The sequence below is a fragment of the Suricata suricatta genome, chromosome 14 (assembly GCF_006229205.1).
Source record: "Suricata suricatta isolate VVHF042 chromosome 14, meerkat_22Aug2017_6uvM2_HiC, whole genome shotgun sequence".
Lineage (NCBI taxonomy): Eukaryota > Metazoa > Chordata > Mammalia > Carnivora > Herpestidae > Suricata > Suricata suricatta.
Window position 1 is genome coordinate 52,031,047 of NC_043713.1, and position 26,606 is coordinate 52,057,652.

A 26,606-nucleotide genomic window follows, 5' to 3' on the forward strand; every position below is an offset into this window, starting at 1 on the left:
TAACTCTTCAGTCATAAGACTTGCCAGTTGGTAGTTGCTAGTATTCCAGACACTTCCTAATGCCAGACAAATGCCCCAAGCCTCGGCATGTCTGGCTTGGAGATCTATTCATCCGATAGCAGCCCGGCTCTCGCGGGAGAACAGATCTCTGGGGCAGCGGCGCTCCGCTGCGAATCAAACACAACATTGTTCTCAGAAGGAAGAATGGAAAGGTTTGTTTCAAAGTCACAACTTTTTTTTTTTTCTAAGAGGCACCCAAGTTGTTTTAACAAGTTGCTACAAAACTAGGGCTTCCTGAGGTGAGCCTGTGGCGCACAGAGCATGTACTGTACCAAAATCCAAGGAGGGTGGGATCAGAGTTAGTCATTAAAAAAGAAAAAAAAAAAAAAGCCCCAGGCACTTCATGCCTGGAAATGATGTAACAGGCAGCCACTCCTCTGTTAGAACTACAACCAAACAATGCTCAGGCAATCCACGGCAGCTGCTCTCCAAATGTCAGCGCCAGCCCGGTCCAAAGAGCTTGAAAGGCACCAAGCTGGAGGACTTTGTGCTGTACCTTTCTCGCCCACATTTTCCCCAAACACTCCCAGGAACCTGGCAACAGGTAACGTGGCAACGTTTGCCTTGTAAAATGGCAAGTGGCATAATTTCAGAGAACAGATGGATAAATATTTTTTAAAGCCAGCTGCATCTCCCCCCGACTACCTCTGTACCCCGCCCCACCCCACCCCCAGCCCCCTAGCCCCCTAGCCCCCTAGCCCCCCAGCCAAAAGTCTGAGAAAAAGGTTTTGCTTGCGGGCAGCCCTACTCTCGAGTGCCGCCTTGTGGCCAAGTTCGGAACATCAGCGAGGTATTTTGAAATCCGCGCCTCGGCTCCCAGGTAAGTCCCGCTATGGAAAGAGGTGGACTTTTTTGCTAGTCTTGCCTTCCAAAGTAACATAAAGAGTGTTGGTCACGATTCAGACTGTCTTGCTTTTGAACTTGTCGCCTTCACCAAAACTTTACCCTGGCTGCAGCGTAAGATCTGCGGGTTGAGGTGTGGGTTTTGTTTTGTTTGGAATAGCAGCTAGGGTAACGTTTTTTTTATGGTGCCTAGCTGAAAGGCAAGCAAGAACTCCCTTAGCCATTCGGTTGAATTGATGTCAGCAAGGAGTAATGGCCAAGAAACTGAGGATTCCTGCAGGGTGGGAGTTGCATTTTCCGTGTTTTAATTTTTACCTGACTTTGTAAGTTACATGCAGAAAACTTTCTCTTGGACAGAAGCGTTTCTCATTCTCCTCACTGGCTTCCACTTTGTCTACTTGCAAGGAATATTTAGGATTTGAGACTGCAGGCCCAGCCTCCCACGGCTTGCAGTACCAGTTTGGCTGTTTTATCTCCGTGTGGGGCAAACACCCACAGAATGCCGGGGGCATTATTTTTAACCAGGCTTCTTCCTCTCAAGTGCTCCCCCTTCTGAGGTCTCTTATTTGGATGAACGGCCACCGTTGTGAGCCGCTGTTAGCCCCAGCCAGTGGTGAGGGCATCCGTTCTCTCTCCCTCCCTGGAAATGTTAGCTGGAAACTAAAGCAAGAGGTTCAGATCAAAGTAACTGTGCTCTTCAGAAAGCTCCATTAATTAACGACTTTAAAGGAAGTTAAATGATGTTTGGAGGAAAGTCATTTTAGGAGGCCCAGGTCCAGGGACTGAGGTCTAAAACTTCTAATGTGGACTTTTAATGAAGCTTGGCAACAGGTTAAATACTATTAGCAATTGAGGGTTACCATATGGAAAGCCAGTTGTTGCCTGAGATCAGTCATTTCAAAGGAGCATCTTGAAAGTAGACAGACATTTGGCTAGTATTTGCCTAGACCACTTAATACTAAAGATTAAAGCTCATGGCTCGGAGTAAGAATCATTTGACTAGTAGCCACGGTGAGTCATAGCCTTCTTAGGAATGAGGCACAAACGTTGAAGTCAGGATGTTGAGAACACTGGGCTTACTAATTTGCAGGGCAGGGCCATTGCTTCCAGAAGGGAATGCGATCAGGATTTCACGGCTCATTTTCCGGGTCTTTCCAACAGGTGCTGTTGAGTCATCCATGTACATAAGTGACTGCCTTGGCAGTTTCGTGTGTTAGGATTAAATTTCCATTTGTTCCATCACTTTATGAAGTGATTTCTACCATTGAATCAGATGTATCACTTCCTGGAGGACTTAGGGACTTTTTTCAATGTTTGTCACATTGCGTGTGTGTTTTTCAAAATTTGTCCCAGCCAATCTGCAGGTTTTCCTGGATTGAATGGGATGTTTACAGGAGGGGAAGATTCAGGGCCCAAGGTCAGGGTTACAGAATTATATAAGGTTTCCTGTTTGGGCAGCTGGTTTACCAAGTCCTCAGGTTAGTGCAGATCTGGGCTCCCTGAAGGACAGTAGGCCTCCGAGGCCTGGGGTAGGTGCCAGGAGTGGGGAAGGACATTTGTCTTTTAAGCTTCTCTTCAACTAGGTTTCATTTCAAGCACAAATGAAAGTGCTTGGAGCATGTGTGGACTTAGTAGCACTGTGGTAAGATACTTGGTACATGAAGGAAAGAACAGGAAAGAGAAGACCCCTCCTGGAGAAAAAGAGGAAGGGACTAACAGAGAGGAGATCTCCGGGGTAGAAGTAAAATGAATACTCAGCAAAGGCCGTCCTCTGTGCCTTGGATATTGCAATAAAATCTCCTGTCACTGATGCCCACTTCTGTCTGGCATTTGCCAAGTGCTGGCCAAGTGCACTTGTGACCAGCCAACCTTTGCTAGGATGCAAAAGCCCAGCCTGCTATTAGCTGCAAGCAGTTGTTCCTGTGGAGTATTTGCCTCGCTTCCTCCATCTTCTGTTTGGGTTTGGCCATGGGCCTCAGCAGATAAGCGGGGGCCGATGATGCTAACTGTCCTTGCCCTGTGTGGCTGCCTTTCTTTGCCTTCTTATTATTCTGCTACTCTCTGCTTGCACAAGATGGGTATCTGAGAGCCAAGAACTTTCTTTACCTCCTAGTCTTATTTCATGAGAATTAGCATCACCTGCCCAATGGGACCTGGAGCCTGGAATACAATGAAAAATCTGAAAAGGAATCACACAACCAAACAGGACTCCCCTGCCGTGTCGTTGTGTGGTAAACAAAGGAGCACTCAAGCCTACCTACCCCCTCGGTCTGTGTGGAGTAGCTGACGGTAGATGGAGTCTGAGTATCGGGCGCGCGTTGCCAACCTGTGCCCCTTGAGAAAGTGAGATGGCCGGGCAGAGAGAGAGAGTGACGTGCGTACAAATCAGCATGAGTCGAGAGGTCAGTCGGGCCAAGTCCTAGCTGAAACTTCCAGCTGGATTTGCTGGTAACCTCTGCTCACGGGCCACCTCTCTGGGGTTTGGAGAGAGGGCAGCCCTGTAGAGCCACCAGCTTCTGCTGTCCTATGGATGGAGGGTCTGGAGGGAGGGCTTGGCCTGGAACCGAGGTTTTTGCACTAGGCGAGCTCAAATCCCCAAACCCGGGAAAACAGGATGTGTGGGGAAGGGTAGAAGAAAGAAATGCGTCCACCATTCCTTCCTGTTGGGTTCTGCATGATGAGGAATAATTACGTGGGTCTGGAGAGCAGGGCATGTGGGAGGCCACAGGGCGCCCTGGTGTGTGTCGTCAGGCAGTTAATTATTCATCCTACTCCATTCCCCTTTCCTCCCTGAAGCCCCCCTTTTCAAAGGGAAAACAGGAAAACTGTCTGGGCTAATCTGTAGAACACCGTTTGCAGGAGCCCACTCTGCCCAGGAAGGATAGCAGCCCGCCGCTGGGTTTCAAATAACAGAATCGGTGCTTAAAATGACACTTCATTATCCAACTGTGTCCCTGGACAGATGAGGACACAGATCCAGAGGAGAACCTGTCCAGGTGTCCCCAGGGCTCTCTACCCATACCGTGCTTCAAACGGGAGTTTGGTCCCCCAGTCAGCCTTCACAGTCCATAGGTCAAGGGCCACTTAAAAGCTGCATGAAAAATTCTACTTTACAGTTGGGTTTTTGTCATTTGGAAAACATTACATAAAAACAACCCAAGAAATTGATGAGATCCTCACTAAAATCTGCATAAATTTGCTCTCCCTACCCCCACCATCAGCCTTGCTCACTGTGTTTAACAGAGCCGGGCACTGTACCTAGAATCCCAGGTCCAGAGGTGATGAGGAGGCTGCCCACGTTCTCCAGGGTGGATTCTGACCCGAACCTGAGTTCCTCCCATCTAAGCCTCCTTGCTTAGATTTGAAAGGGGTGCCTTATAGTTTTGTCTTTCAGATTCTCCTCTGAACCCTTATGAGATGACCATCTGTATCTAAAAGCCCTTATCTGGATCCCTTGGTTGCATGTGCTTGGAATTCAGAACTTTTTGAATTGTGCGATGCTAGTATAGCAGACATACCCAAGGGGGCTAGAGAAGCACCTCTTTAAAAGAAAAACATCTTAAATCTTCATTTATCTTTGAGAGTGAGACAGAGAGTGTGAGCAGGGGAGAGGTAGACACAGAATCTGAAGCAGGCTCCAGGCTCTGAGCTGTCAGCACAGAGTTCGATGCGGGGCTTGACCTCAAACCCTGAGATCAAGACCTGAGCCAAAGTCAGACACTTAACGGACTGAGCCACCCAGGCGCCCATGAAGGGCTGATGTTTACCTGCTCCTTTGGCAGTAAGCACTCCATCTGGGGACTCCTCCTTCAGAGGCATCCCAGGCCCTGCCTTCAGCCTACAAAGAGAATTGACGACAGGTGGTGAGGGGTGGTGGTGGGCCCCTCATTGTAGGTGGAAAAGGGAAATCTAAGATCAGGTTTGATGATACTCCTGACGTTGTGTCTCTCTCCTTGACGTGCTGGAGTTCTGGGTGTTCACTGGTTTCACACACTGTGTACTCTGAAGCATCCTGTTTTGATTTTTGTGAAAATGGTAATAGGGGTGTCAGGAGGGGCTTTCAAGCAGCCTCTCCCCATAAGGTGGAATGCTGTCTACCCAAAGCCCAGAATGGGAAAGTCCGATGTGTTCTTGTAGGTAAACACTCGTATCTGCAAGATGCCGGGGATGTGTTTTCACGCATCTTTTCCATCATTCTCTTCCTCATTCTCATCCCCTGCCTCAAGCTATAGTTACTTCCCAGCAAAATAAGTAAAACCAACATTCTTCTCCTTGACCCACCATAATTTGTGCTGCCGGGAGGGTGGTGGCTCCGTGCGAGGTCCAGGCTGGGGACCGTGCTAATTGGCTACAACTTAGGATACTCACCTACAAGTGGATCTGGAAGCCCTACCTAGTCCACACAGTTTAAAAATTGTTTTCAAAATGCACATTTTTATGCCGCATTTCCAACCCAAGAGATAACAGAGATATTCCATGTAAGAGCTTGAACGAGAGAATAAATCGATGGGTAGGTAGACAGGCTAGCCAACGGCAGACATACACAGATCAGGCACTAGAAACTTCTGTCATTTATCATGAGCACTGCCCTGCCCCTGATGTGGATACCGTTTTACTTCTCCAAAGGAACCAGAGAAAGGAAAGGCAAAAACAATTTGATTATTTTGGATTTCTACTGTCCGAAGCGAAAGATTTGACCAAGTATCAATTCCTTGAGAAAGCAACTGTACCCACTGAAACCTCCCAAGCCAGAGGTTAAAACAGTCGGAGTGTTGTGTGCTTGGGGCGGAGGTTTGCAGTTTGACTGCTAAGGTGCAGGAACGTGGAAAGACGAGGGGAAACCAGCGCCAGGGTTCGGATCAAAATGAACTCCCAGTCAAGAGCAGGGAAACGGATCACAGAGAAGGGAAGCGTTTGGATGGCCTCTGCTCAGAGATTCAGCCCGTTTGCAGTTGCTGAGACCTTGTCAGGTCTCCAGATAAAGGCAAGGCTTGTCACCCTCAGGCACCTGGCTGAGAGGCAGTAAAACGGTTGCCTTATCTTCTAAGGGTAGAGTTAGTCAGACCTCAGTGGTAATTATAGTAAACTGAAATTGCCTGTCATTTACCCCCCTCTCGATGCCCCTCCCCCCCAAAAAAGAGAGGGAGGGAGAAAGGAAAAGGCTTAAGGCAGGAAACTGTTTGTCTCTCGGATTTTAAAAGCAAATAAGCAAAACAGCCAGTTTTCCTGGGAGTGAGAAAAACAGCTTGGCCAGGCTGCCCTCTCCTGGGGGTCAGGATTGCTGACAGCCCAGGTCCACGTGATGGCCTAGAAAAGAGGCTCAAGCCGAGGAAAATCCAAGAAATCTTCTTAGGAGTCTTCCTTTCTAAATGTAAATGACTGAGTCAGGGCTTTGCAAAGGAGGGAAGGAAGTCACAGTCACACTGAGTGACTCATTCAGTGCTGTTAGCTCCGGGAGCTGGATAAAAAGTTTTAGCCATAGCAGCAACAAATCTACTTTAAATACTAGCACAGTAAGGAAATTCCTCTCTTTCAGGCTGAATGCCACTCGCACAAAAGAACTCCTGTTGACATCTCATTTACAATCTCCCCCAGGACACAGACAAGACCATTTCAATAAACCCGGCTCAGAAACACCTATTGTTCGAAATCTTCAACGAGCAACAGGCTTCCACCGCAACCTATTGTTTTGTAAAATAAAGGATTTAGAAGGAGTAGGATTGAGACCGTGGACACCGTGAAAAGAGGAAGGAAAAGTCCCTTTGACCCGATGCTGTCCGAGAGCGTGCAAGAAGAATGAAGTTAATGGATTTCCATTTTTATAAGAAGTGTGTAAGAAACGCCTGTTAAGTTTCTGAACTGGTGACGGAGAACTGTAAATGTGCTGCCAACTTGGTACGTGGAGAAGCAAACTCCTGCCCACGGGTTTGCTAAATGAAAAGCCGCAGGCTCTCTGGCCTTATCCTCAGCCTTCCCAAAGCCCTGGTAGCCCCATGGCCGAGCACCAGGTGAGTCCTTCTTTGATCTGGGCTGTTTCCCTGGGAATTAGAGCCTGACTGTCTTTTCCCAGAAGAATTTCTAGGCACAGAGCCCACTCCTGCCCCCTCCCTCCCACCCCCATTAATGATTTCCTTTTTTCCGTCTCCACCACTTTGCTCCCTCTTTGAGTAGAAGTTGAACACTCTGGAGTTCTGTAATGTGGTCCCTAGATCGTTTTTCTTCGCTGTGCCTCGGATTCAGGGGTGCATTTGTATTTCCCCCACAAAGGGCATTTCTCAAATGCTCCTTATCTTGACCCTCCTAGCAGCTCTTGCCGTCAACATTACCCATCTCTGCAAATGATCCCTTTATCTACCCAGCGCTCAAGCCCAAACCCTGGGCATTATCTCTAACTCCTTTGAGTCCTTCTGTCTTCTCTTAAATCCGTCTGGAATCCCCCTACCTCCCACAATCCAGCTCTCTGCTCTCCTGGATCCTTTACCTCCCCTCTGGAGGATCACGGCAACTTCCTAAGTCAGTTTCTCGAACTCCCAGGTGTGACTGATTCAGGGGTCAGGAAATCCATTGAGGTGGGTCATACAGTTTCACCATTTAAAAAACAAAAGAGATTAGAAAATGTTAGGTGTGTAAAGTCAGTACTGTTTCTTGAACCTTGTTTCAGTTTCTGTATGCATCCAGATCTGTGTACATCCTGGGCAACAGGAAAAAGTGAATTTTGTTTGCCAGGAAATATTGAGAAATACTCTTCTAATTGGCCTCACTGGGTCTGTCTTGTCCCTGCTCCCCACACTGTTGACTACACGTAGAGCGAGGGTTGGAGACGCTGAACAGAACCTGTCCCTCTCCAGCTGACAGGTCTGCCCAGAGGAGTGGGTCTCGCATAAGTCCAGGGCTTTGGAGATTCCGAATAACCTGGTTCCTGCTCACCTTCCAAAAGGGCCTTGGAACTCTACATCCTCCTGACAGCTTTTACTCTTAGTTATTAAAACCATCAAGTTCCCTGGAAAGACAAAGGGGACTTAAAAAACAAAATAAAACAACAACCTTCCTAATGGATTCCTGCCTAGGCAGGTCCTACCATTTAAAGGAATAGGCTTGGGGCACGTGGGTGGTTCAGCCGTTTCAGTGTCTAACTCTGGATTTCTGCTCAGGTCACAATCTGTTGGCTCGGGAGATCCAGCCCTCTGGCGGGCTCTGCTGCTCTGGGCTGATGGTTGTCAGCACGGAGCCTGCTTGGGATTCTGTCACCCTCTCTCTGCCCTGGCCCTGCTCACGTGTACATGTGTGTGCGCACGCTCCCTCTCTCACAAAATAAATAAATATTTAAAAAATAAATAGAACAGTCTTGCTGTAGTTTGCTACTATATGGAGAGATGGTCAGATCTCCTATTGCATATTGGAAGTGAAAAATTAAAGAAATCTGCACATTCCTGACCCCCTGTAGTGGTAATTCTACAAAGGCACATGGGATAGACACAACCTTCCTGAAGGTTCCAACAAGAGCATCCTTATCCCTTTAAAAAGTTTTTTTTTTTAAATCTTCATTTATTTTTGAGAGAGAGGGAGAGATGGGAGTGGCAGAGAAAAAGGGAGACACAGAATCTGAAGCAGGCTTCAGGCTCCCAGCTGTCGGCACAGAGCCCGACATGGGGCTTGAACCCACGAACTGTAAGATCGTGATTTGAGCTGAAGTTGGATCTTAAGCCAAGATCTGAGCCACCCATGTGCCCCAAGAGCATCCTTATCCCTTTCTTAGTGCGGGGGCCCTAATGCCTTGACCCGTAACCACTCTCAAGGTGAAAGCTGCATCTCGCTGGGGTGAGATGTGGCCCCAGTTCTTACACCCCTCCCCCATCCTTCCCCATGAGAATCACACTGAAGTCCCTGCTTCTTTGCTGCTTGTTTTCTGGAGTCGGGGTTTAGGTAACCTGTTCCATAAAGTAGAAAGTCAACAGAAATTCACCTCTTTAGGAAAAAAAAGAAACAAAACAACAGCGATACTGCTTTGATTTTTCCTAATGTGATATGTTGTATGCTATAATTTATAAGCCAATGTGTTGCTTTTTTCTATAAACTGACAAGCAGTAGCTTGCCTTTGTTTTATAGAAAATTTGTCAGAAAATTATGATAAGAAGAAATTGACTTCAAAGTGCATTGTAACAAAGAAAAAAGTCACTACTGTAATTCAGTATAAAAGGTATATAAGACCCTACTTTGACATCAAGTAGTTATAGTCAAGTAATGTGCTTATGGATGATTTTTATTTTATCTTTTGGGCTTCTCTGAACTTTTCAGTGTAAAAAATCGTAACTATTGTAATCATAAAAACATACAAATACCAGAATATAAATTAGATACGCTATAATGTCATCACCGTTGCGATACTCGACTAAATTAATTTTATTTTTACCATAGGTATTGCTGTATTTTTTTTTAACCATTTGGTTTTGAAGCAAATTGTGTGTGATTACCACATTTGAAAAACAATAATGAAAACCTTTCAAAACGGTTTGATACTTCAGCGTCTTTAAGAGCTTACGGACCTCTGACCCAGAAGACAACCGCCAAACAGCAGCACATGACTCGGGGTGTTTCCAGACCTAACGACTTACCATTTCCAGGACGCCACCTTTTTACACGGCTTTATGCCTGTGGCACTCGTTGTTTGCTTTCTTATAACCACTCCTCTTGCCAACAGGACTCCAGTGCTGATGACTTTTCCAAGCAGCCATGACTTTTTGGCGCCTTACAAACTGAGCTACCCAGGCATACACCAGCCATGACTTTTTGGGAAGGTCGGCCCCTTCCCAAATTTGGAGGCTAAATCTTCATTGAAGGGAAGACTGATGGGAATGCTTCTTGGAAGGTGCCTAGTTAAAGCACCACAAGTTGGAGACATCCCTTTTCTTCCTCTGAATATTGTCATCTCCAAGCAATACCCTGAATTGTGGCTGTCGTCTGGGGACCACAAAGACAAGCCACAGTGAAGATGACAGGTGGGAAGATGGCAGGAAGCTGGTTTGGATGTATTCATTGGCTGTCTTACCTCTAGGTTTGCTGTTATTTGAGAAAATGAATGCCTTTCCCATCTGAGTCATTTTGATTTTATTTCTCAAATTTTATTTGCTTGTTTATTTGGCTTGGAGTTATGCAAATAAGTTTGCACATGCTAAGTGTCCTTCCTTCCTTCAACACTCCTAGTTATTCATCAAAATTCATTTCATTTAGGGTGCCTGGGTGGCTTAGTTGGTTAAAAGCCCTACTCTTGATTTCGGCTGAGGTTGTGATCTCACGGATTTGTGGAATTGAGTCTGTCATCGGGCTCTGCACTGACAGCATGGCGGAGCCTGATTGGGATTCTCTTTCTCTCAAAATAAATAAATATACAGTAAAAGAAAAAAAAAAAGAAAAAAACCCGATTCACTTCATTTGTGCTTCATTATCACTTTCTACCTGTCTCTGTTGTAAAACTCATCACACTTTGCTTGTTGCGGTACTACTCAAATGCTCTTGGATGGTAGCAGAGGAAAATGAGTGATGAGGTAGATCTTTGTTGACTATTCTATTTGCTTCTTGGATTAAATGATTCTATTTGGTAGGGATGCCTGGGTGGCTCAGTTGGTTAAGCATCCAACTTCGGCTCAGGTCATGATCTCATGGTTTGTGAGTTCGAGTCCCACTTCAGGCTCTGTGCTGACAGCTCAGAGCCCGGAGCCTGCTTCGGATTCTGTGTTTCCCTCTCCCTCTGCTCCTTCCCTACTTGAGCTCCGTCTCTCAAAGCTGCATAAATGCTAAAAAAAATTATTCTATATGACAAATTCTGTTACACAACATACCACCAGACCAAAATTTCTCTATTTCAAAAAAGTTCTCAGCCTTGGTGGCCAACTTCTGTCAGCAATAGTGTGGTGGCTGGAAAATGGAGTTCCTCATTATTTATTTATTTGTTTTAAGTAGGCTCCACACCCAACATGGGGTTTAAACTCATGACCCTGAGATCAAGGTCACATGCTCTACCAACTGAGCCTGCCAGCCACCCATAAAGCAGTTCCTCAGAGTCAGCCAGGCTCGGTGTAAATCCTGACCTGCCCAATTATGGGCTACATGACCTCCTATGATTCAACTCTTTTAGCCCTTGTTTTTTCGTTTGCTGCGTTCTGGCGATGGCACCCATGACCTCCTAGTGTAATGGATGGATGGGGAATGTTTACATAGTGTAAGGTGACACGGTATGGCACTTCTCTCTGACACAGGAAGTAGGCTCTTTTCCTTTTGTTCTCCTTCCTACATCATTTGATACAACAAAATTCATATATAACAAAAAACCATCTTGAAAACTTCCCCAGGCGGGGGAGGGGGGGCATTCTACACTTTTCAGATGTTAGGGTTTCTTTCTATAGCATGAAGAGCCTTGCACACATGATACATGCATGAGCACACATTTTCAGATGCCTCTCCGTAGTGTGTGATATTAAAACTTCACCTTAGCACTCTGGCCTCAATTCATCAGTTCTCTCTTTGGAGAGACCCTCCTTCTATGCTCATTTTCAAGCGATCCTTACATTGCTCTCCCATTTCAACCCAGTCGCCACCGACAAATAGGAGATGCACAGAGAAAATGTAATTGACCGTGAAGGTGTTGCATCTTTGAAAAGCCAGAAGCACTTTCCAAGGGTGGGGAGTTGTCACTCGCCCATTCTGCTCTTCGGCCTGCCTTTACCAGTGTTGTGTCTTTACCAGTGTTGTGTCACTGTACCCTATCCCAGCCCGCTGCAGCCTCTCTGCCTGCACCCCTCCACCCCCTGCGACTCTCCCCCGCCACTCATTCAGATCACACTGGGTGTCTAGCTCCAGCTGCTGCTGTCCTGAACTTTGGAAAAGGCAGAAATGTTCATGAATTTCTGATGTCTGGCAGGATGGATCCCTACCAATGGTTTAAAGCTTTTTCATACTCTCTAGAGTTCAGAAAAGACATAAACAAAAGCGCTTGCAAGTATGTCTCCCTTTGCCTTCACAGTCAGCTCTCATGATTTGCAGCCAGAGAGGGCTGAAGGGCAGGACAGGAGTGGATCCACTTACTCTAAGTTCAAGTACTTGAGAATTTAAAGTTGCAGATCCTCTCCGAGCTCTGCTTAAGGCCTGTCCACTAGATTTCCTTAGTTTACTATAGTAACAAGGTAGGATATCAGCCCTAAAAATGTCCACTGAAATTACCAGAAATCTGCTAGGCAACAATGGCTTTGCTTTTCATGCCCGAGAGACAGTATTGCATCATATTTCAAAACAGAAGTTTTATTTATTTATTTTTTTTTATTGCTTTTTATTTATTTTTGAGAGACAGAGAGAGACAGGTGGAGCAGGGGAGGGTCAGAGAGAGAGGGGGACACAATCTGAAACAGGCTCCAGGCTCCGAGCTAGCTGTCAGCACAGAGCCCGACGCAGGGCTCGAACCCACGAACTGTGAGATCTGACCTGAGCCGAAGCCAGATGCTTAACCGACTGAGCCACTCAGGCGCCCCCAAAACAGAAGTTTTAGAGGAAGACATAGATTTAAAAGTGTGTCGCCTAGGGAAGGTTGCTTAATCTCTTTGAATATCAGTTTCTTACTGTGCAAAATGAGGATTAGAATATTTTCCTTAAGGGGTTGGTGGGTGGATAAGATGACGTAATATATGAGAAGTGCTCATGGTATTACCTGACACATAGGAAGTGTTCAATAAATAGTATACAGTAACAGCAACAATAATGTCAACAATTTCATGAGAGGACTCTTTTCATTTTGTCTAAGCAGCTACTAAACTGCATACTCCCCCTCCCATCCACCCCAGAAACACTCATAATATTTGATATAAAAATAACATGTCAACAAATAGCTGCATTTAAAGGGAACAGGTCTGGGGCGCCTGGATGGCTCAATTGGTTAAATGTCTAATTTTGGCTCTGGTCATGATCTCACGGTTGGTGAGTTTAAGCCCCGCATTGGTCTCTGTGCTGACAGCTCAGAGCCTGGAGCCTGCTTCAGATTCTGTGTCTCCCCCTCTCTCTCTGCTCCTCCCCTGCTCTCTCTCTCTCTCTTTTTCTGTGTCTCTGCTCTCAAAAATAAATATTAAAAAGTAACAGTTCTTCTAACATTGTTCAGGGTGAGGCTAAGTAGATTTTATTCATTCATTTTAAGTAGGTTTTGTTTATTCATTTATTTATTTTTAAATGTTTATTTATTTTTTTAGAGAGAGAGAGAAAACGATCAGGGGAGGGGCATAGAGTGGGAGACAGAGATCCAAAGTGGGCTCTGTATTCAGTGTAACACGGGGCTCAAACTCATGATCTGCAAGATTGTGATCTGAGCCGAAGTCAGACGCTTAACTGACTGAGGCACCCAGGCGCCCCATTATTTTCAATAGGTTTTCAACATAACCTGGAGAGGAGATAGAAAATAATTTTTCATAGGCTGTATAAATAGAGTTGATAATTGGGGCAGGATTGGGGAACTTAGAAACGTTGAGACTGGCAGGTCTACTGTTACTGCAGTAAGTGCTAGTTGGGGGTGTCTATTTTCTTGAACAGAAGCTTGGTTCTAAAGAGAGAGAGTCCAGGGGCACTTAAACAGGCTCCAGGATGCCCCTTTTTGAATTTGGAGCAAGGAGCAAAGCTGGGTCACAGGCAGATAATCTTTGAGGGAGTCACTGGGGAACTGGCCTTGGAAATAGCCAGGTGTTGAGAGAAAAAATCCAAGGGATTTTTTGGCAGCGGGGAGGCCGCGGGGGTGGAGGAGCCTGTCTGGGTAGCAGGCAGGGGAACTGATGGCTGAAGGGAGACCAAGAAAACATTTTTCTTTGCTTTGTCTGCGGCAGAGGCAGCTCTGAGCGCAAATGTGTTCCGGAATCTTTGTCTCTGTGGGCAGAGGGCGATCCCTGCTCTGCCCTGCTCACTCAACTCCGAGTTTTCCAGATCTCTTTCACTCCCTTACGTGCTTGCTCTCTGAGGGGTAAAACTCTAGCTCGGCTGATAAATGAAGGCATTGCATTTTTTAGAAGAATTCTTGGACACATTTCTTTCCTTCAGAGTAGCACAAATGAATTTTAAAAGAGGGTCTCTGAAAGTCTCCCTGCATTCGAAGGCGTGTCTAAAATTGGGAATTGGCAACACTGTTAATGGACCGAGAGGGGCAGCACACGTCTTTCCGTGGCTCTCAAGTCATAATAAGGCCTGGGAAGGGAAGAGCTACATTGTGTACTTTACCTGCGTGGTGCGGAATTGTGCTAAGTGCTTTTTACACCTGACCTTCCTTCCATTTCACAGATTTGGAGATGGAGGTGAAGTTCAGAGAGGCCAGTAACCTGCCAGAGGTAGATGCAACAGTATTTTCCGTCTGACACGTTCTTCTAGAATAGGTCAGCGGACTTTTCTATGGAGAGCGGTAAATATTTTAAGCTTTGTGGACCATGCAGTCTCTGGTGCCACACACGTAACTCTGCCATTGTGGCAAAGCCGGAGACAACCTGTAAATGAGTGCGCATGGCTGTCTTAGAGAGGGGAGCCAGATCTGGTCAATCCCTGTTCTGGAGCTTTGGCACTTCCTGTCAAAAGGTGGAGTCTAGTTCCCCTCCCTTTGAATGGGGAGAGGTGTGTGATTTGTCTGCGACCGAGGGGGTGTGAAGGAAGTGACACTGTATGACCGCTGGGGCTAGATCAGGAAAGAAAATGTGATATAATTTCTACCTCACTCCCTGGGGCAGCTGCCTGCCTGAGGCCTGGGCCATCACAGAGATGGTCCAGTTGTCCTGAGGCCACCACCTGTAAGGAAGCCCACGTCAACCATGTGGAAAGATCACACAGAGAAGCCTTGAGTCTCTGAGGGGGGAGAGAGACAGAGAGAGAGAGAGATGCGTGCCCCCCCCCCCCCCCCGCCACCAGACTGCAGGCTGGGAGAGACTCTGAACCAGAACTCCCCAGCCCAAGATCTCCCCAAATTCCTGGCCCATAGAAACTGAGGAATAACAAGATGATTGCTGTTGTTTGAAGGTTCTACGTTTGGGGGTGATTTGTTACATGGAAATAAACAGAAAATTGCCCCAAACTAGTGAGTGGCATATATGGGGTTAACCTCGGTTGGCCTGCCGCTCCCTCTCCCATGTGTTTTTTTCCATTACATGATTGCTTCCAGCAGGCTCTTCTTGGGGGAAAAGAAAAGAGTTGTGCTAAAATATATGTAACACGAAATTTACCATGTTAACCATTTTTAAGTGAGCAGTTCAATATGTACATTCACATTGTCGTACAACGTCTCCAGAACTTCCCTCCTGTGGAACTGAAGGTCTGTACCCATAAAACAATAGCTCCCCTTCTTTCCTCTCCCCCAGCCCCTGGCAACAGCCATTCTACTTTCTGTCTGTATGAATTTGCCCACTCAAAGTCCATCATGTAACTGGAAACATGCGGTATTAGTCTCTTTGGTGACTGGCTTATTTCATTGTGTGTGTTTGTGTCTGTGTGTGTTTATATATTTATATATTTTAAGCCTACACTAAGGTTAGGGAATCTGACAGCAAGTAACAAAGGTTTGTCAAGGAAAAATGTCAGAGATTGTAGGTCCTATAAGCCACAGATGCAACACGTCCACGAAGGACCTCATTGTGGCACTTCCTCTAACATTGACAGTTCAGTGTCCTGCCTCTAAAGGGCTTTGGAGAAAGAAGAACCCGAGAATCAAGAACAAGATAAGGCTGTTTGGTTTGTTTCATCTTGTGGGGCTGTTCGCCTTCCCTCTCAGAGCCATGACTCGAGAATGAAATCACTGTCTAGCACACGGCCCTTTCAGAGCACCAAACACAAACACTCGCTGTCTGCTCCTTTATTGCCTCTGTGTCTATGGACTTGGTGGCAGTTCAGTGAGCATCTGTGAATTACGTATGAAGCAAAACGCCTTCTGCAGGGAACTGGGTCTGGGGACGGGGTGGAGGGGCCTCACGTGCCGCTGCTTGCTTACACAGACTAACACTGAACCTTTTGGGGGCTACTTTGAATTCTGTCTTCCTCTCATCCCTAACCTAAGGTCAAAAGCCAGTGCTGGGCCAAAGTGCACACTCTTAAAGTCAACGGCCTGGCCTTCCTCTCCCCCACACTCACCCTAGTTCTACCTAGCCCACCTGTGACACCAAGATAGAATGGAAGCAACCTTCTGCAATCTCCCAGGCCCCCCGTCCACTGTTAAGGGCTGAAATGTGTCTCCTATCTCCACTCCGAAATTCATATGCTGAAGTCCTAACTCTCAGTACGTTAGAACAAGACAGGGTCTCTGAAGAGGTGATTAAATTAAAAGGAGGTCATCAGGCTCAGCCCCAATCCAATAAGACTGGTGTCCATCTAAGAAGGGGGAGAGGCCCCAGAGGCACATGGTCACAGAGGAGGGACCATGTGAGGACACAGGGCGAATGTGGCCATCTGCAAGCTAAGGAGAGAAACCTCTGAAGAAACAACCTGCCACACCTTGAGCTTGGACTTCCAGCCTCCAGCACTGTGAGAAAATACGTTTCTATTGTTTAAGCCACCCCATCTGTGGCACTTTGCTACGGTAGCTTCAGCAAATTAATATACCCACCAACAGAAGTTTCACAGCCTTGAGGTTGGGGCCTCAGCGCAGAAATTCTGAAGGTAATAATCAAAAACTCAAAAGGCAAGAAAGCCTTATAATTCAGTTCCTCTTTCTGCATCTTTCACAAGCAGCCTGCTGGCAGGTTTGGAAGGTGGCAGAGACTGAGCCTGGAGTGAGCAAGCCCAGTGTGGCCACTGAGGCTCCTGGCTCAGAAGAGGAGGGACTGTGGCTCTAGATTTCAGCCAGTCTGCCAAGTATGGGGAGACTTAGCAGGGGTGTTTGGGGTCTGGGCTCGGAGGCTCATCCGGAGGGGTGATTCACTAACTCTTTCCCTCTTCTCCTTTATTACCAGTGAAGTAAGAAGGATTGCATCATGCAAATCCTGATACTGTTTTGGTTTTTCTTTTGTTGGAAGGGTGATACAGGATTGAAGGGACACCTGCTGTTCAAGCAGGTGGAGGGAGGGTGGGGCAGGAGACAGAAGAATGGCCTCTAAATTCTGAGCCTCGGAAATCTGTGAATGTGTTACCTTACAAAGCCTAGGGTGCTTTGCAGATGTGATTATGTTAAGGATCTTAAAATGGCAAGATTATCCTGGATTATCTAGGTGGCCCCAATGTAATCACAGGGGTCCTTATAAGAGGGAGGCAGGAGGGCCAGAGCCAGAGAAGGAGATGGTGGTGGAAGCAGAGGTAGGGGGAGATGGGAGGGGGAGGGGGAGAGAGAGAGGGGTGGGGGTGGTTTTGGAGATGCTATGGCCACAAGGCCAGGAATAAAAGCAGCCAAGCAGCCTGGAAAAGGCAAGGGAGTGGGTTCTCCCCTGGAGCCTCCGTAACGGAGCGCAGCCCTGCTCATCCATGAAAAAAAGTTTTTTCCTAATGTTTATTTTGAGAGAGAGAGAGAGAAGCAAACAGTGTGAGTGGGGGAGGGAGGGAGGAACAGGATCTGAACGAGGCTTCAGGCTCTCAGCACAGATGAACCGTGGGGCTTGAACTCATGAACCGTGAGATCACGATTGAAGCTGAAGTTGGACACTTAACCAACAGGGCCACCGGCGCCCCTTGCCTACGTGTTTCAGACTTCTGACCTCAAAGCTATCAGACGATTGGTGGTGTTTTAAGTCACCAAGTTTATGGTAACTTGTTACAGCAGCAACGGGAAACTAGAGCAGGTGGCAAGGATGAAAGTCCTGGAGAGCAGCTGCTGTCACATCTAAATAGGCAGCGGTCAGTGCCTAGAAGTGAGATGACAGACTTTCATCCCCTAAAGTAGCGGTTCTCGAAGGTGGTCTCCCAGCCCACAGGGTTCGCGACACCAGGAATTGTGGGTCAAACTCTCCTGCTGCAGCCCAGACCCACTGGTGACGAAACTCCCTGGGGTGGCCCTCCGAGCTGCGGTGACACACACACTTGAGGTGACTCCAATGCCCGCCAAGGTCCGCCTTAAAAATAAGGGACCTGGGCTGGTTCTTCATGAGTGAAGAGTACCTGGGGACCCTCGAAGGTGGGCGTGCTCCTATTGAATCTACACTTAACACTAGTTATTCCGTGATTTGTGCTTGGCTTGGACTCTGAGAATGCTGGGCAAAGTTCTCCCCCCAAGATGGGTTCTGCAGGCTGAACGTGGGAGGACAGGGGAGCCCAGAGTTCAGTCTCGGTGTCCCTACAAGTCCCCACCCCACCCTCTGTGTCCCCACAAGTGCCCGTGGGAAAGACCGAGAGAAAAGCTAGATCGGGGTGACAGAGCCGTGACCGGCCACATACACTGGTCCCAGCCCGAGGCAGCGGACCGGGTGGTTAGTTCCTACCAACTCCTTGCTGAGGCAATCCTAAACTGGCTAATTGGAAAAGTACCCGCTTCTGAAAGCCTGAGTGAGGTCATCCCTTCCGACCACAGCTTAAAGTTTTGGAATCACAAAGACACTGCGGACACCTAGATCTGCCTCCTATTAGTTGGGTGATCTGGGTACTTAATCTCTGAGACTCAGTCTTCCTTATTGTAAAAGGGTATGCTAAAGTACTTCTCTCATAGAGCTGTTGAGAAGTTTCATGAAATAATGTATGTAAAAGTCCTAGGGCAGTGCTCAGGACAAAATAAATGCTTAGTACTATCCTTACTTATTCCCATTCACTGTAGTTCATGTTTGGAATGGCAAGAAGACCTGTTATTTACACCAGCCCTGATTTTAATCTTCTATTTCCAGGCTTCCCAGATAAGGGATCCAGTTCACAAGTTCTTCCTTATAAGGTATTCAGCCCATTTTCAGTTCTGCTAACAACACCTGTCTCTGAGGTTCCTGAAGGCTCTGGCACAGGAAAACTCACCTGTCCCAGGAGGACCTTTCTCAGTGCCTCCCAGCCGATGGGACTTTTCCCAGCAGCCTGGTGCTCAGCCTGAGGAGGTGGCCGGCCCTCAGCTGGGTGATCCCATTCCGCAGTCACTGCCTGGTCTAGGCGGCTCTGGTATTTTTCCTCCCTTCTCCCAGGGTGGCCTCCAGGGCACCCAGACATCTGCCACCACATCCCGTTGCTTCAGAAGCGGAAGTAAGGCGCATTTAGGACCTTTCTGGGTGAGTGGCAGCATTTGAGATGAGATTAACAAAATGCCAGCACTTCGGGGAAACCATATTTTCCCTGTCACCTCTTCTCCACCTTTCTCGTGACACAGAAAAAGAGCCAGGCTGAGGTTGCTCTGTGCAATCGGGTCGTGTCAGCCTTGTCTGTGGGCGCTAGTGACCTGGGTGTGAAGGGCCCTTTGTGAGTGGGGGTCTCAGCCATGGAGAGAGCCTGTGTGCGACTGGACACTTTGTGCTTGACTGTGCCCTTGGGCATGTGGGCGGGGCTCTGAATGCATCACCCTGGGCCTCAGTCCCCTGATGGCAGATGCTCAGGGAGCTTCTGGAATCTCAAAGGAAACAGTCTGGCAGACAGAGCTATGGGCTCATTTTCTCTGAGCCAGTGGGTGCTTGGGAGCATGCTCACTTACCACCCGAATCCCATGGACTTTAAGATCTGCCTTTCTTAGAAGGGAAAAGCCTACTTATTTTACCTTCACAGAAACAGTTTAATTTTTCAAGATTCAAGATGTCCCCAAATGTCATGATAAAGACTAATTTTACAAGAACAGGGCAAACTAACGGATGAAGAATATCCTGCTGCCTTTTAACCCAAGGGAGGGACTGGTCATGATATTACACCTGACTTAGGCCATGTGGGCTGTGTCTGTTATGGGCTGACTGGCTGTGTCCTGCCTAAATTCACACATTGAAACTCTAAACTTGTAAAATGATTGTGTTGAGAGGTGGAGCCTTTGGGAGGCGATTAGATTTACATGAGGTCAAGAGGGTAGGGGTTCTTGTGATGGAATTAGTGCCCTTAGAAGAAGAGATGCCAGTCTCTCCTCCCTCCCTCTCTCTCTCTCTCTCTCTCTCTCTCTCTCTCTCTCTCTCTCTCTCTCTCTCGCCACATATAAAGATTATGTGAGGACACAGCAAGAAGGCCACTATCTGCAACCCAAGAAGTGAGCCCTCACTAGAGACTGACCCTCTGGCAATTTGATCTTGGATTCATCAGACTCCAGAACTGTGAGAAACAAATGTCTGTTGTAAGCCAGCCTATGACATTTTGTTACAGCAGCCCCCAAAGACTAAGACAGTACCTCGAGCAAAATAATCCCCAGGGGCACTGGGGTAGCTCAGTTGGTTAAGCATCCAACTTCGGCTCTGGTCCATGATCTCATGGTTTGTGAGTTTGAGCCCCATGTTGGGCTCTCTGCTGTCAGCACAGTCTTCTTCAGATCCTCTGTCCCTTTCATTTTCTGCCCCCCCCCCCGCTCCTGTTTTCTCTCTTTCTCTCAAAAAAAAAATATATATATATGCAAAATAATCAAAACTCTAAGAAGTAGACCACAAAGACCCAACAGCTTTCACTGAATGCTCCTTACCATCCCCAAAGGCAAAATAATTGTCTTTCACAGATGCTCACAGAAGCAAAGGGTACCCACCACATGCAGAGAACATACAAAAGGGAACAACCAAAGCAAGGAGCCCTTGAATCTGCCCAGTGCCAGCCTCACCGAACCTCTCCCTCCACCTAGGTGGAGTTCTCGGCCGTGGTTATTAGCGACCTGCTTCCCGAAAGAGACAGTTCTTCATTCGTCTCCCCCAAGCAGGCTTCACTTCCTCCTTCGTGGAAATCTAGTTCTAACCATTATACGCCTGATTGTGTATGCCTTCCAAATTCTACATCAATCCAGAAGTTATCTAGGGATGGACGTGTTCCACCAGTTGGCTTTGGTGGCCAAGACCTATAAGTTGCTGTATTGGCATTTTGCCATGATATGCTGTTAGAGGCTGCGTGTGTGTTTGGGCCTGAGTGGGTCGTGGTGGCCGAGAGATCACCTTCACATCAAGCGTTTGCCATGGAGCTGCGTGTAATGTTCCTCAAGGTGGAGCCACACACATGCCCTGAACAAAACCATTGGAGGCCGAATTAGCAATTATTTTCAGGAGAATAGATTTGGAGCGGCTGCAAGGATTCCTAACAAAATAGTTTGCTTTAAGGCAGTGAAACCCAAAGCATAAATTTTAGTTCTGAGGGACAGAAAGCAGATTAATGGTTGCCTCGGTTTGGGGGTAGGGGGCAGAGAGACTAACTGGGGTGTTGAAAACATTCCAAAGTTGAACCGTGGGTGACGGTTGCACAACTCTGTGAATATACCAAAAAAACAAAACATCTCATTACATACTTCAAATGAGTGAATTTTATGGTATATGAGTTCTATCTCAAGCTGTTAAACATTTAATTCTGAGAGAATTACATGGTCTATAAAAACACCCCTAATATTTTATTGGTGTTAGTAACTTTTTTTTTTTTAACCAATTATTTCTGGTGTGTGATGACTCATACTTTAGGTTATATATATGCTCTCGGGAAAGGCAGACCGGAGAAGGTAATAGGGCTTCAGACAAGGACCAGGTCCCAGGTACAAAAATGCAGGGAGTGGATTTGCTCAGTGTGAAAGTTCTTCAGTCTTTCACTGTGTTTCCCCTACCCCTTACAGATGCATGTTTGCGCATGCCTCCTCCTGCTCTATCTCTAGAGTCATTCCTCTGTGTTCTAGAGCCTTAAAGAACATCCAGCTGATTCTCCAACAGGAGGGCAGAACAGAGTCTTCAGGGCAAAAAAGGAGACAGGAGGTAGTTTTTATAGTTTGAAAAAGTGCAGGTTGCCTTGTAATGTATTTATTTCATTATTATTTTATTGAGGAGCCCCTTTCTTTCTGTGTGATATTCTTAAAGAATAATTACAGGGGTGCCTGGATGGCTCAGTCAGTTGAGAGTCCCACTCTTGATTTTGGCTTGGGTCATGATCTCATGAATCTCATGGAATTGAGCCCCGCATTGGGCTCCAGGCTGAGCATGGAGCTTGCTTAAGGTTCTCTCTCGGTCGGTGAAGTGTCTGAGTTTTGATTTCAGCTCAGGTCATGATCTCCTGGTGTGTGAGATTGAGCTCCCCACTGGGCTCTGTGCTGACAGCACAGAGCCTGCTTGGGATTCTCTTTCTCCATCTTTGCTTCTCCCTTACATGTGTTCTCTCTCTTGCTCTCAAAATAAATAAACAAAAAAATAAAAAAAGATTCTCTCCCTCTGCCCCTTTCTCCTGGTCACATGTTCTCTCTCTCTAAAGAATATATATATATATATACAAAAAAAAGAGTAATTACAAACCACAATCCAGGTTCATGATATGGAATGCTATCACACCCTAAAAGTGCCCAGCTCCAGCCCCCTCTACATCCTTTCCCCACTGTAACCCTCTCCTTTCCCCTGAAGTAACTACTTTTTCAAATCTCCTAATCATTTTTAGTTTCTTGGTCCCTGTAGATCTTCTAAAGCTTCTCTTGTATTTATTTATACATAACCTGTATATGTAGAACTATATTTATATAACAATACCTGAATCCCACAAACCTTAAAATTTACCTCTTAGAAAGGAAAAGCCTATTTATTTTCATTCTAATAATTTAATATCATCCTTGGTGCGACTGTTCTCTTCTCCCCCATGGTGCCTTCCTTCCTTGTGTGCTTAGTTGCTTTTGACAGTGAGGAGATCACTTTCTTTGGAAAATTATTTTGTAAAGTTATTTGTGGCCTAGAAAAGTATTCCTTTTTTGTAAAGGATTATTATTGAAATATTCATAGCTTGGGGCCTGGGTGGCTCAGTCAGTTAAGCCTCTGACTTCGGCTCAGGTCATGATCTCATGTTCGTGGGTTCGAGCCCCTTGTTGGGTTCTGTGCTGACAGCTTAGAGCCTGGAGCCTGCTTCAGATTCTGTGTCCCCCTCCTTCTCTGCCCCTCCCCACTCATGCTCTGTCTCTCTCTGTCTCAAAAATAAATAAAATATTAAAAAAATTTTTTAAAGAAATATTGATAGCTTGGAGTCCTTTGAACCAACCACTTACTTGATGCAAGTTTGGGCTTAGACGTGAAAGAAGTCCATGTATGTTTACAAATTCTCATGAATGGCTACCCTCCTCTATTTAGTATTGAGATAGGTGGGTTTTTTGGGTGTATATATGTTTTATTTTGTTTTGTTTAGAGTAGGGGGATGGGAAGTGAATCACAGGGATATATGTACCTTCTGGTTCATGCTCACCTATAGAATGTAAACTTTTGGGATACAAGTTTTATGGGATAGTTTTCTTACTAGATCTCTCCCTGGAAAGGCTGGGGCTTTAATATCTGACCGTTTCTTCCTACTCTAGGATACCATCAAAATCTAAACTTGTGGGGCACCTGGGTGGTTCAGTAAGTTAAGCATCTGACTTCGGCTCAGGTCATGATCTTGCGGTTCATGAGGTGGAGCCTCATGTCGGGTTCTGTGCTGACAGCTCAGAGCCTGGAGCCTGCTTCAGATTCTGTGTCTCCCTCTCTCTGCCCCTCCTCCTTCTCTCTTTCTCTCCCTCTCCCTCTCTCTCTCTCTCTCAAAAATAAATAAACATTTTTAAAATCTTGAAAATGAAACAAACAAACCCTAAACTTGTGATCAGCCTAATTCAGCAATTCCCCTCAGTGCAGAAGGTGTTGGAGTTACCTCTCTAACTTCCTGCTTTCTAGTAACTCCTAATTAACTCATTAGATCTGTGATGTTTTGAAGGGTATATATGTATACTTATATATGTATATATCCTGCCATAGTACTAGCTGTGAAGCCCTACAAGAAGATAATTTTAAATTTGTAAAATGAAATCTCTATTGGGTTTCATATTACAATGATTGAAAGTAAAGCCTGAGCAAATCTTTTTAACTTGAAGTGCTGCGTGAATGATTCTTCCTGTGACCGAGGGTGGAGAACAGAGGGGAGTAAGAGAAGGGGGATGCTTTGCATATTTCCCTTAGAAGAGTTTATCAGAGTTTCTGAGTGGAAGGACATGATTTATGCCGAAGGTGAGTATGTATATGTATATATGTAAAGTATATCAAAAGATGGTTTGGATTTTTAAAAATTTAGAAACATGATTCCATAACTGTATTGAGTCCTGTTTTCTGAAATTGTAATTGCACTTCTACAAATTCTACAATGGAAAGGCTCTTTTACATTTTGGGTCTTTGACTTCTTAGATAATCTGTTGAAAGCTATGGACACTTTTCTCTGGAAATAATCCACACATGTATACATATGCAAATTTTGATTATAATTTTTGATGGTGAGCAGGGGAGGGTCAGAGAGAGAGGGAGACACAGAATCTGAAGACAGACTCCAGGCTCTGAGCTAGCTGTCAGCACAGAGCCCGACGCGGGACTCGAACCCACAAATTGTGAGATCATGACCTGAGCTGCAGTTGGACGCTTAACCAACTGAGCCATCCAGGTGCCCCCAAAAAGGAAATAATTTGGGGTACCTAGCTGGTGATTCTTGATCTCAGAATTGTGAGTTGACAGCAGAGCTTACTTAAAAAAAAAAAAAGGAAGTAACTCTCTCTCTATACTAATGAAGACAGATACTAAAGATACAATGTCAAGTAATAAAACAAGTTGTGGAACAGATTAGAATGATTTTGTTTGTGTATATTTTATGTGACTATGATTCCATTGGTGTACACACATTGAAAAAATCTGCAAGGATACACAAAAGCTTGGATATTGTTAGTAGATGAATATTGTGGAGACTTTTTTCTTTTTATTTAAGATTTTTTTTTTAGTTTATTTATTTTGAGAGAGAGGTTTAGGGGCAGAGAGAGAGGAAGAGAGAGAATCCCAAGTAGTCTCCACACTGTCAGCACAGAACCTGATGTGGGGCTTGAACTCACAAACATCAAGTTTATGACCAGAGCAGAAACCAAGAGTTGGTCAGTCAACCGAGTGGGCCACCCAGGTGCCCTGAGGCTTTTTTCTTTAAACCAAGTAATATTTGGACCTTCCTTCTACTGTAAACTTGTATTCCTTGTCTATATTAAGAAAAAAAAAACCCTAAGTTAAAAAAGATGAATCATTCTTCTAAAATAAATGTTTTGGGGCAGCTGGGTGGCTCAGCCAGTTGAATGTCTGACTCTTGATTTCGGTTTACGTCATGATCCCAGGGTCGTGGGTTTGAGCTTTTCATTGGGCTCTGTACTAAGCATGGAGTCTGCTTGGGATTCTCTCTCTCTCTCTCTCTCTCTCTCTCTCTCTCTCTGCCTTTCTCTCTTGCTCTCTCTCTTTCAAATAAAATAAAAATAAAATGTTTTACAGTCTTTATAATCTACTCTAAAGAACAAAACAGATATTATGTATTTATTGCCTCCAAATGAGATCCTTTCATCTAACTTAAAACTTTGATCTCCTTATAAACTTTGTTTTCCAAAAGGTTAAAAGACATTTTTGGACTTTCCTTCTTTTTTTTTTTTTTTTTTTTTTTTTAATGTTTTTCTTACTTTTGATACAGAGAGACAGAGCACAAGAGGGGGAGGGTCAGAGAAAGAAGGAGACATAGAACCGGAAGCAGGCTCCAGGCTCTGAGCTAGCTGTCTGTCAGCACAGAGCCCGATGTGGGGCCCGAACCCACGAATGTGAGATCTGACCTGAGCCAAAGTCGGAGGCCTAAACAACCAGCCACCCAGGCGCCCCTGGACTTTCCTTCTTAACTTGATTTATCATTGTCCAGTGACCTTGGGTTTGCTTCTCTTCTTCACATTTTCAATTTCTTGTTTATGTGTAATGCCTGAGCATTCTATGAATAAAATTCAGACATATGAAAATTGTAAACTATATTGAGAATATTGCTTGAGTTTCTACTTTTACTTCTAATATTGCTTGAATTCCCTTATTTCATGACCTACTAAGTCATACATAATGGTTTTTATACAAAATGTTTCATGGATTGTTAACTCAAATTATGCTGTTAGAGTCAACTACATGAAATGAAGTAATTAGAAAGCTACCGTGTTCTTACATAATGATCTTTGTCTCAAATATTAAGGGACTGTATCTGTCCTATATTTGCACAGATGGATTTATTGGCAGAGAACAAAATTAATTCTAATCTTTACTAGATATTAAATTTCTCACCTGCTATTTCAAGCTTAATTATATCCTTTTTTTTTTAAAGCAGAGAAGATTTTCTAACTCTATTTCTGATATAAAGCATTTTGGGTAACATTAGAAAAGAGACCCTCTTCCTGGCTTCTGTTAGAGTGGGGTTTGGAATGAAGTAAAGAAATGGGGATACTAATCACAGAAATGACTACAAAAGAAAGCCAAGTACTGTTGATGAGGAAAGTTTCATAGACAAACTAGTCAAGAGTCTGGTTACCTATCCCTTTTTTTAATAAAAAAAATTTTTTATTAAGTAATCTCTATGCTAAGTATAGAGCTTGAACTCATGACCCTGACTGAGATCAAGAGTTGTGTACTTTACTGACTGAATCAGCCTGACACCCCGTTCTCTCACTTTTTGTCAATGAAAGGGGCTCCATTTTCTTGGAAGTTTTCAGACTTATACCACTAATGCATTCATTCACACATGAGCACTGACCTCTCCTGTGCAGAGGGTAGATGATTGGCCGAGGATAACCTCTTGGGGATGCAAGAATTTTCCTGGGACATACCTTAATGGGGATTCCCTCCAACAGA

General features: G+C 45.5%; 1 protein-coding gene and 1 long non-coding RNA gene across 14 annotated transcripts in view; one reads left to right on the plus strand and one right to left on the minus strand.

The window, feature by feature from the left end:
- The window catches only part of DLGAP1 (DLG associated protein 1), an 868,306-nt gene that overhangs the window by 73,697 nt on the left and 768,003 nt on the right, over positions 1–26,606 (minus strand). The window lies entirely within an intron of this gene.
- On the plus strand, positions 803–10,076 carry LOC115277672. Of its 2 annotated transcripts, none has more exons than XR_003902467.1 (3): positions 803–880; positions 6,440–6,911; positions 9,319–10,076. It is a non-coding gene; the product is annotated as an uncharacterized LOC115277672 (long non-coding RNA). The 2 variants fall into 2 exon arrangements; XR_003902468.1 differs by having other exon boundaries at positions 832–880; positions 6,499–6,911.